We start from the raw sequence: 6,410 nt of genomic DNA, 5'->3' as shown, positions 1-6,410 counted from the left end.
ATAAAGTTTGCTGTTCTGTTATGCCCTTTGATGGTCGTGATCTAAAGAGTACACTTTTGGCTAATCTCATTGCCCTATTGATTTTTATGTGTTAAGTGTGTCATTATTTCAGATGTTCTATTTAGTCCCTTGATTTTAATGCTCGAACGCGTGTTGTGATTTTTAGACTTTTGAGTCATGACCGCTTCTACTTATAGTTATTACAAGTATTACACGCACACGTCTCGTCCTCATAGACATTATATGGTAAATCGGTTTTAAAAATAAAATAAAACTGATACTATTGTGATGTTATAAGTAGTTATTTCTATTAATCATTTGAAGCAAGGAGTTTGAAGCCCTTCAGCTATTACGTATGGCATAATTAAAAACATATATATATATTGATGTCAGTAAAACAACTGTACTTATATTGATTTTGTTTTAGATGAATTAATACATAACTTATTTAATTGTTTATAACTAATTGATAACTAATTGTTATGTTTGTACATGTATGAGCACGCGTGATCCCACATCCTGTCGATACTGGTTACGTATTTGTTGGTATGGCACAATGTTATCAGAATGTTTTGACGTCTTAACAATAAATTCGTTGGATATATATTTATTGATACTTGGGAAAACATCATTTATTCATCAAATGTCATTGGCTTTGATCTAGCTGTCCTATATTGGTGCTTTGTGTCGATTGTTTTCATATCAGTTGGTTTATTTATATTTTGTACTGATTTACCGATTTAAGCCCTTTGCAACTGATTTTGTTTAGTATGTCGTGCTGTATGTTTTGTCCCAGGTAAGGGGAGGTTAGCGCTCAGAAACATGTTTGACCACAACACAATATTTGTGTGTCTGTTGACGTCCCAAGTCGGGGCTCTTTATATCTGACAATATTGTAGGGGTTTTTCACATTGTTCATGTTGTTAACGGACAGGCGGAGACTTATAGTTGCATACATTTTCGTAGTGTGGAAAAATATTTGTTCGTGAACATTTCTTTTTTGCCAATAACTGCATACTATAGTGTAGAAAATGTGTTTTCATAATTTACCTTTACCCATGAAATCCACGACAATTGGTAACAATTTGATAATAAATCCATAGTGATGGATGCAAATATCGTTATCATTATTTATAATTGATAATCTTACTTAAAAGAAATATATATTTTTGTACTACAGTTTAGATTTGATTCTGAAGGCGTGGAAAAACTTAAAACTTTAATTTGTCAAATTCAATACGTTTCGTGTATCGTTGTATCAAAAGACGAAAGAGAATATAGTTACATGAAACAGCATGTTTTACTTATCCAGGAAGCTATAAACCTAAGATCAAGGAAGATTGACTCAGTTGGTCTTTCAAGCTCCGTTTACAATCGAGTCATACGATACCTTTACAAAAACAATGTATAACGTCATATGAATGTGATGGATAAAAATCTAAAAACCTGTTCAAAGGAAAACACTGAAAAACAATATGATGTTAAATGTGAATAGAACAAAATGTGCCGCACATAATTATGGAACAAACCAGAACAACAATCAAAACTTTTATGAATATTGAAAATCTTTTATGAAAAGACACTCGCATTGATCATGTTGATTTATATACATTAAATTACAGGAAACACGGACATACACACGTGGTAAGCTGGATAACGGTCGATTTCAAAGAAGGGCACCCATAGATTTAACTTCATTCATACACAATTTTAGAACTTTGATCATCGAGTAGGCGAATCACGATAATTAAAAATTTTATCCTTCGGATTAGAATTCTCACCAAATATTTATAAGATAATTTAAATGTTTATCATATAAGTAGTAACAGTAAAAATTAGGTATATAATTAAATATTCATTATCGTGTATATAAAATATATATCATCGATATATTTTCAGCGTAAAGCAATCGCCAATCAATCAATAACTATTTAAGGAAAACGATATAGCTAAAAAGTGATATCATAGATGAACAAACACAAGTGCCAGTATAAGCAATGCATGAATACAAAGACTTGTGTAGAAAAGAATATGATAATTTTCAGCCAATAAGATGAACTGTTTTCCTTCATGTGCTGCCTTTTATGAGCATTGTCATTAGTAATACTTTTAAGTATAAATTTTACCAATTTTATTAATAACAGTCCTTATGATTAATGCACCTACCTTTGCATTATATATCATTGTTTAAAACGTTGTCTACACACCCTGTCCCGTTCCTTTCTTAGTTTATTCGATTTCCTCAGATTTTGATTTTTACCTTGATTTATAAACTATATATATGGAGATGTGGTATGATTGCCAATGAATCAACTACATGTATCTATTAGAGATCAAATGACGTAGATGTAATCAGTTGGAAATTCTAATATGACGTGCTTCTTTCGCTTTGTAAACAACACCATGATAAAATACTCGATATATCTATACTTAGCGCAGACTCAGAGATATACATAATAATGGATGTTACAAAATACCTTCTACGTAAATCCACATGTATCGGAACTTATTTGCAAACGTCGATTTTATTGTTTTTAAAACTTACAATTGAAAAAAGAGTACAGAACTTCTATTCTTATTCGGATGCATAACAAAAAAAAAATAAATGCACAATAGCTCGGAGAAATCTACAAAATCAAAATAAATAAAAATTCCGCGAAAGTTCGTTAATGCTTTTGGCACATTTAAGTCATTTCAAAACATGACGTCATACAAATGAAAACGCTAAAGCTGAAGATTTTTCCGTTACGTGAACCATGGAAGTTCGTATAATATTGCATTAAAATGAATTTTTGAGGTAGGGTTTGTTTTATTTTCTATTCTATTGCATGATTCGAATATTTACTGATTTCAGCAAGTCAACATGGCGGCTCCTTAGTTACGAAATGTCAACTTTGGATTTGACGGTAGCTTACGAGAAAAACATGTAAATTACAAATGGCAAATGTTGGGTTTGACAGTTAAAAGAATTAAACACATTTTTTCTAGCAGTTATTTGGGAAATATTTGCTGCAAGCTACATATTTATTAGAAAGTTTAAGCTTTATCTAACAGGGAGTAAAAAAGAATAGCGACACACACGGCATACCCACCCTCGCTTCAGTTTTTTAATGACCTTATTTGTCCTATTAGAATCGAAATAATTCATGGAAGCCACATATTTGTTGTAAATTTACACATGGCTTGAGCCGGGATATTCGTTAATTTTATCCCTCGCTAACGCTCAGGATAAAATTCGAATATCACGGTCCAGGCCATGTGTAAATTTCCAACAAATCTATGGCTTCCATGAATTATTTCTTAAATTACTTCTGTTGATGTGTTTTCTTATCGGTTAATGATATTTAATCATCGGTAAACTACTGCTGCCTTTTTAACTTATTCTAATGAATATTCTAATCAATATTGTTACTAGGAATGCATATAAGCCATAGTGTAGTCGTCAAGAGGCGACGTTTTTGACTTATACACTTAGTTTGGATACATGATAAATTGACTATAATCATAGGGTAAAATATTTTGCCATTTAACACTTTTCATATAAGACTTCAATAGGTCATAAAAGGAAATTTACCAAAATTAAAGCAGATTCTAGATTTCTTTTCATACGATTTGAGACCCAACTAATGTCTAAGCTAAATATAAGGTAAAAGTCCGAGTCAGCCTTTTCCCGCCATTTCTTAAAAATTAAATAATCCAAAAAAGGCGTCCCATAGCATATCAATATTTTTAGCCTATTTTTTAACTAATGCTCTTCTGACTTACAAGATCAATTTCAGATTCTAGTTTTTGTTTAGTTTCAACTAAGTAAATCCTCAAATCCAATGTCTTTCGAAGCATGGCTTATAATTCTTGCAAAGCTGGAGACGATTACCCTGTTGTAGCACCCCATCTCGCTCCGTTTGAATTAAATGCGACTCTGTCCATTTTTGTTCGTTACTTTGATTTGTCTTTTTTATAAGTTAACTATTTTAATCAATAAATGAGATTAACTAATTGGATTAATGTCTTTCAACTTACAACAGCTCAGGTACGATATAACTTTTCCTTTATTTCAAGTTTTCTACAAATCAATTCCAATGTCAGGAATCTCATAAGATATTGTCTTTTTTCGTGTTTCTTTCTAATGGAGCTCTCTTTTTTCGTTTCTGATAGATCTGTGATGATTTGTCTGTAATTTATCTTTTTAGACTTGGGAAAAATACGAGCTTGTCATGCAGGAAAAAAAATCACAATCATCTAATCTTACTTTTGCGTCAAGCTAAAATACTTTATATGTTGATGGAGAATAGCATAGAGAAATTTAAAACCAAAAGCTGCTGTACTTCATCATAAGTTTCATTCCCTGTTCTTGTAAACATTAGAGAAAAACACCACCGTATTTAGTAACCAAGACAATCATGTACACAATTGCAATGCAGAACAACCGAATAAACACTTAAACCTTACTACAAACTCTAACTAAGTGAGTTGACGTTTATCCGCAAAATACCAGACACATGCTTATATTAATTTGTATCATAACAAAATTAACTATAAAAAAGTTTCATGCGTCCGAAGCGCTTTTCTTGAAACACATTCATTAAGAACGATAAAAACTTAATATGTCAAAGCCAAAGATACATAAGTACTGATACACGTTTATTATCAAAGCTCAAAGGTATGAGAATATGCACATTTTCAATCATTTTTGTGGAAGACTACTCCGCAATCCAGTTTATAGTTAATAGGAACAACAAACCTGGCTGACATGTCGGACTTGTGATAGAAACTGGAAATGACCCTTCATGTATTCACATGGCAGTTCTCGTGAAAAAATGTATACGGAACTATGAAAAATAACAAACTTTTACCAATGTCCTAAAACTAAATAATGAAAACAGGTTCACAGCGACCTTTCACAGTTCCTAATGTTCCCACATTCTACTCAACATATCATTAAAGTTAGCTATTTTGTCTGACAATAAGTCATAGAATAGCAGTGATTAGAAAGATGATTCATAGAAGTAGTAATCTGGCAAAGGAATAACTCCTAAATTTATCATAAACTTATTACGTATATTATGTTATTTCTTATTAAATACTATTAATATGTCTTCCTGGTTTTATTGTTGAGTCTAATTGTGTTCTTTCTGTGTATATAATGTTTACCCCACTTGCATTTTATTGATGTACTTTTCAACGGGTTTTCTCTATTTCAGTCTTCCGCATTCATATAAAGTTCTAATTACATTTGATTTGTATGACTCGATTGTAATCGGAACCTTTAAAATGAACTGGATTTTATTTTTGCCTTCCTTGATTAAAAGAACAAAAAATACCACTTCATAAATTTTATTCGTCCGAAGTGCTAATCTGGGTTTACCTAAATCAAGATCGCTGAAGGTCAAAATTTAAACCAGGGGTATATAAGAATCGAGACGCGTGAAGAGGGTCAGGTGTTAATATGTATATTGAAGTAAACATTAATGTTACATGTTTTCTTTTTGATAACACTAATTCAGTCTTCATGATCTCAAAATGAATGTCGTTGTAATTAACACGTTTACTCTTAATATTTCACTCTCCATAACAAAAGGCTATTCTAGTTTTCACGTCATCAAAATGACGTTATCAAATGTCATTTAATTATATTATAATTATTAGAAGATTGATTAAATAAAGAGAAGCAGTTTAACCCAGTTAATTTTATTCACTAGTAAAAATTATAGTAAACATATTTCATAACTATGTTCATTACCGATTTTCACTCCCAAGCAAAAGGTGTAATTGCAAAGGATCGTGCACAAACAAGACGTGCAAACGCAGGAAAGCTATGGTGCCGTGTGGAAGTAATTGTCACCCTTAGCAGACATGCAAGTGTAACAGGAGAGGGTCGTTGTCGACACCTTCCGATACGTGTAGTGGCTAGTACTTCGTCCCTTTTCGATTCTCGGAATACCTGGTATCAGATTTTGGCTGAACAGAGACATAAATCAAATAATCTCAACAATTTATGCACAAATGTATAACATTCAAATAATATGAAAAAGAATAGTATTTCAAATTAAATGAGTTCAAACATATATGTGATTCAAAAACTTAGATAAAAGGAAAATGTAATTGTATTCATATACTTCGCGTTGTGTTTTATAATTTAGTTAATCGTACCAAAATAAAGCCAAAGTAGTTGCTAAATAATAACTCGTGTGGAATCACTGGATTCCTATGAGCTGTATATTAGAGAAGGTGGGAGTACTTTATATACACGCTTGGAGAGTGAATTTTTCCCCACGGAGCAACTCCTGATTAAATTTTCAATAGAATCTTATCACTTTCAAAGATATAAATAATGATATGGTATTGAAGAAATACTGAATAAATGAATATTGATCAAATATATAAAGTGATATAAAAATTGAATACTTTTA

Source organism: Mytilus californianus, unplaced genomic scaffold, assembly GCF_021869535.1.
Source record: "Mytilus californianus isolate M0D057914Y unplaced genomic scaffold, xbMytCali1.0.p SCAF_15, whole genome shotgun sequence".
Taxonomy (NCBI): Eukaryota; Metazoa; Mollusca; class Bivalvia; order Mytilida; family Mytilidae; genus Mytilus; species Mytilus californianus.
This window is presented reverse-complemented; position numbering follows the sequence as displayed.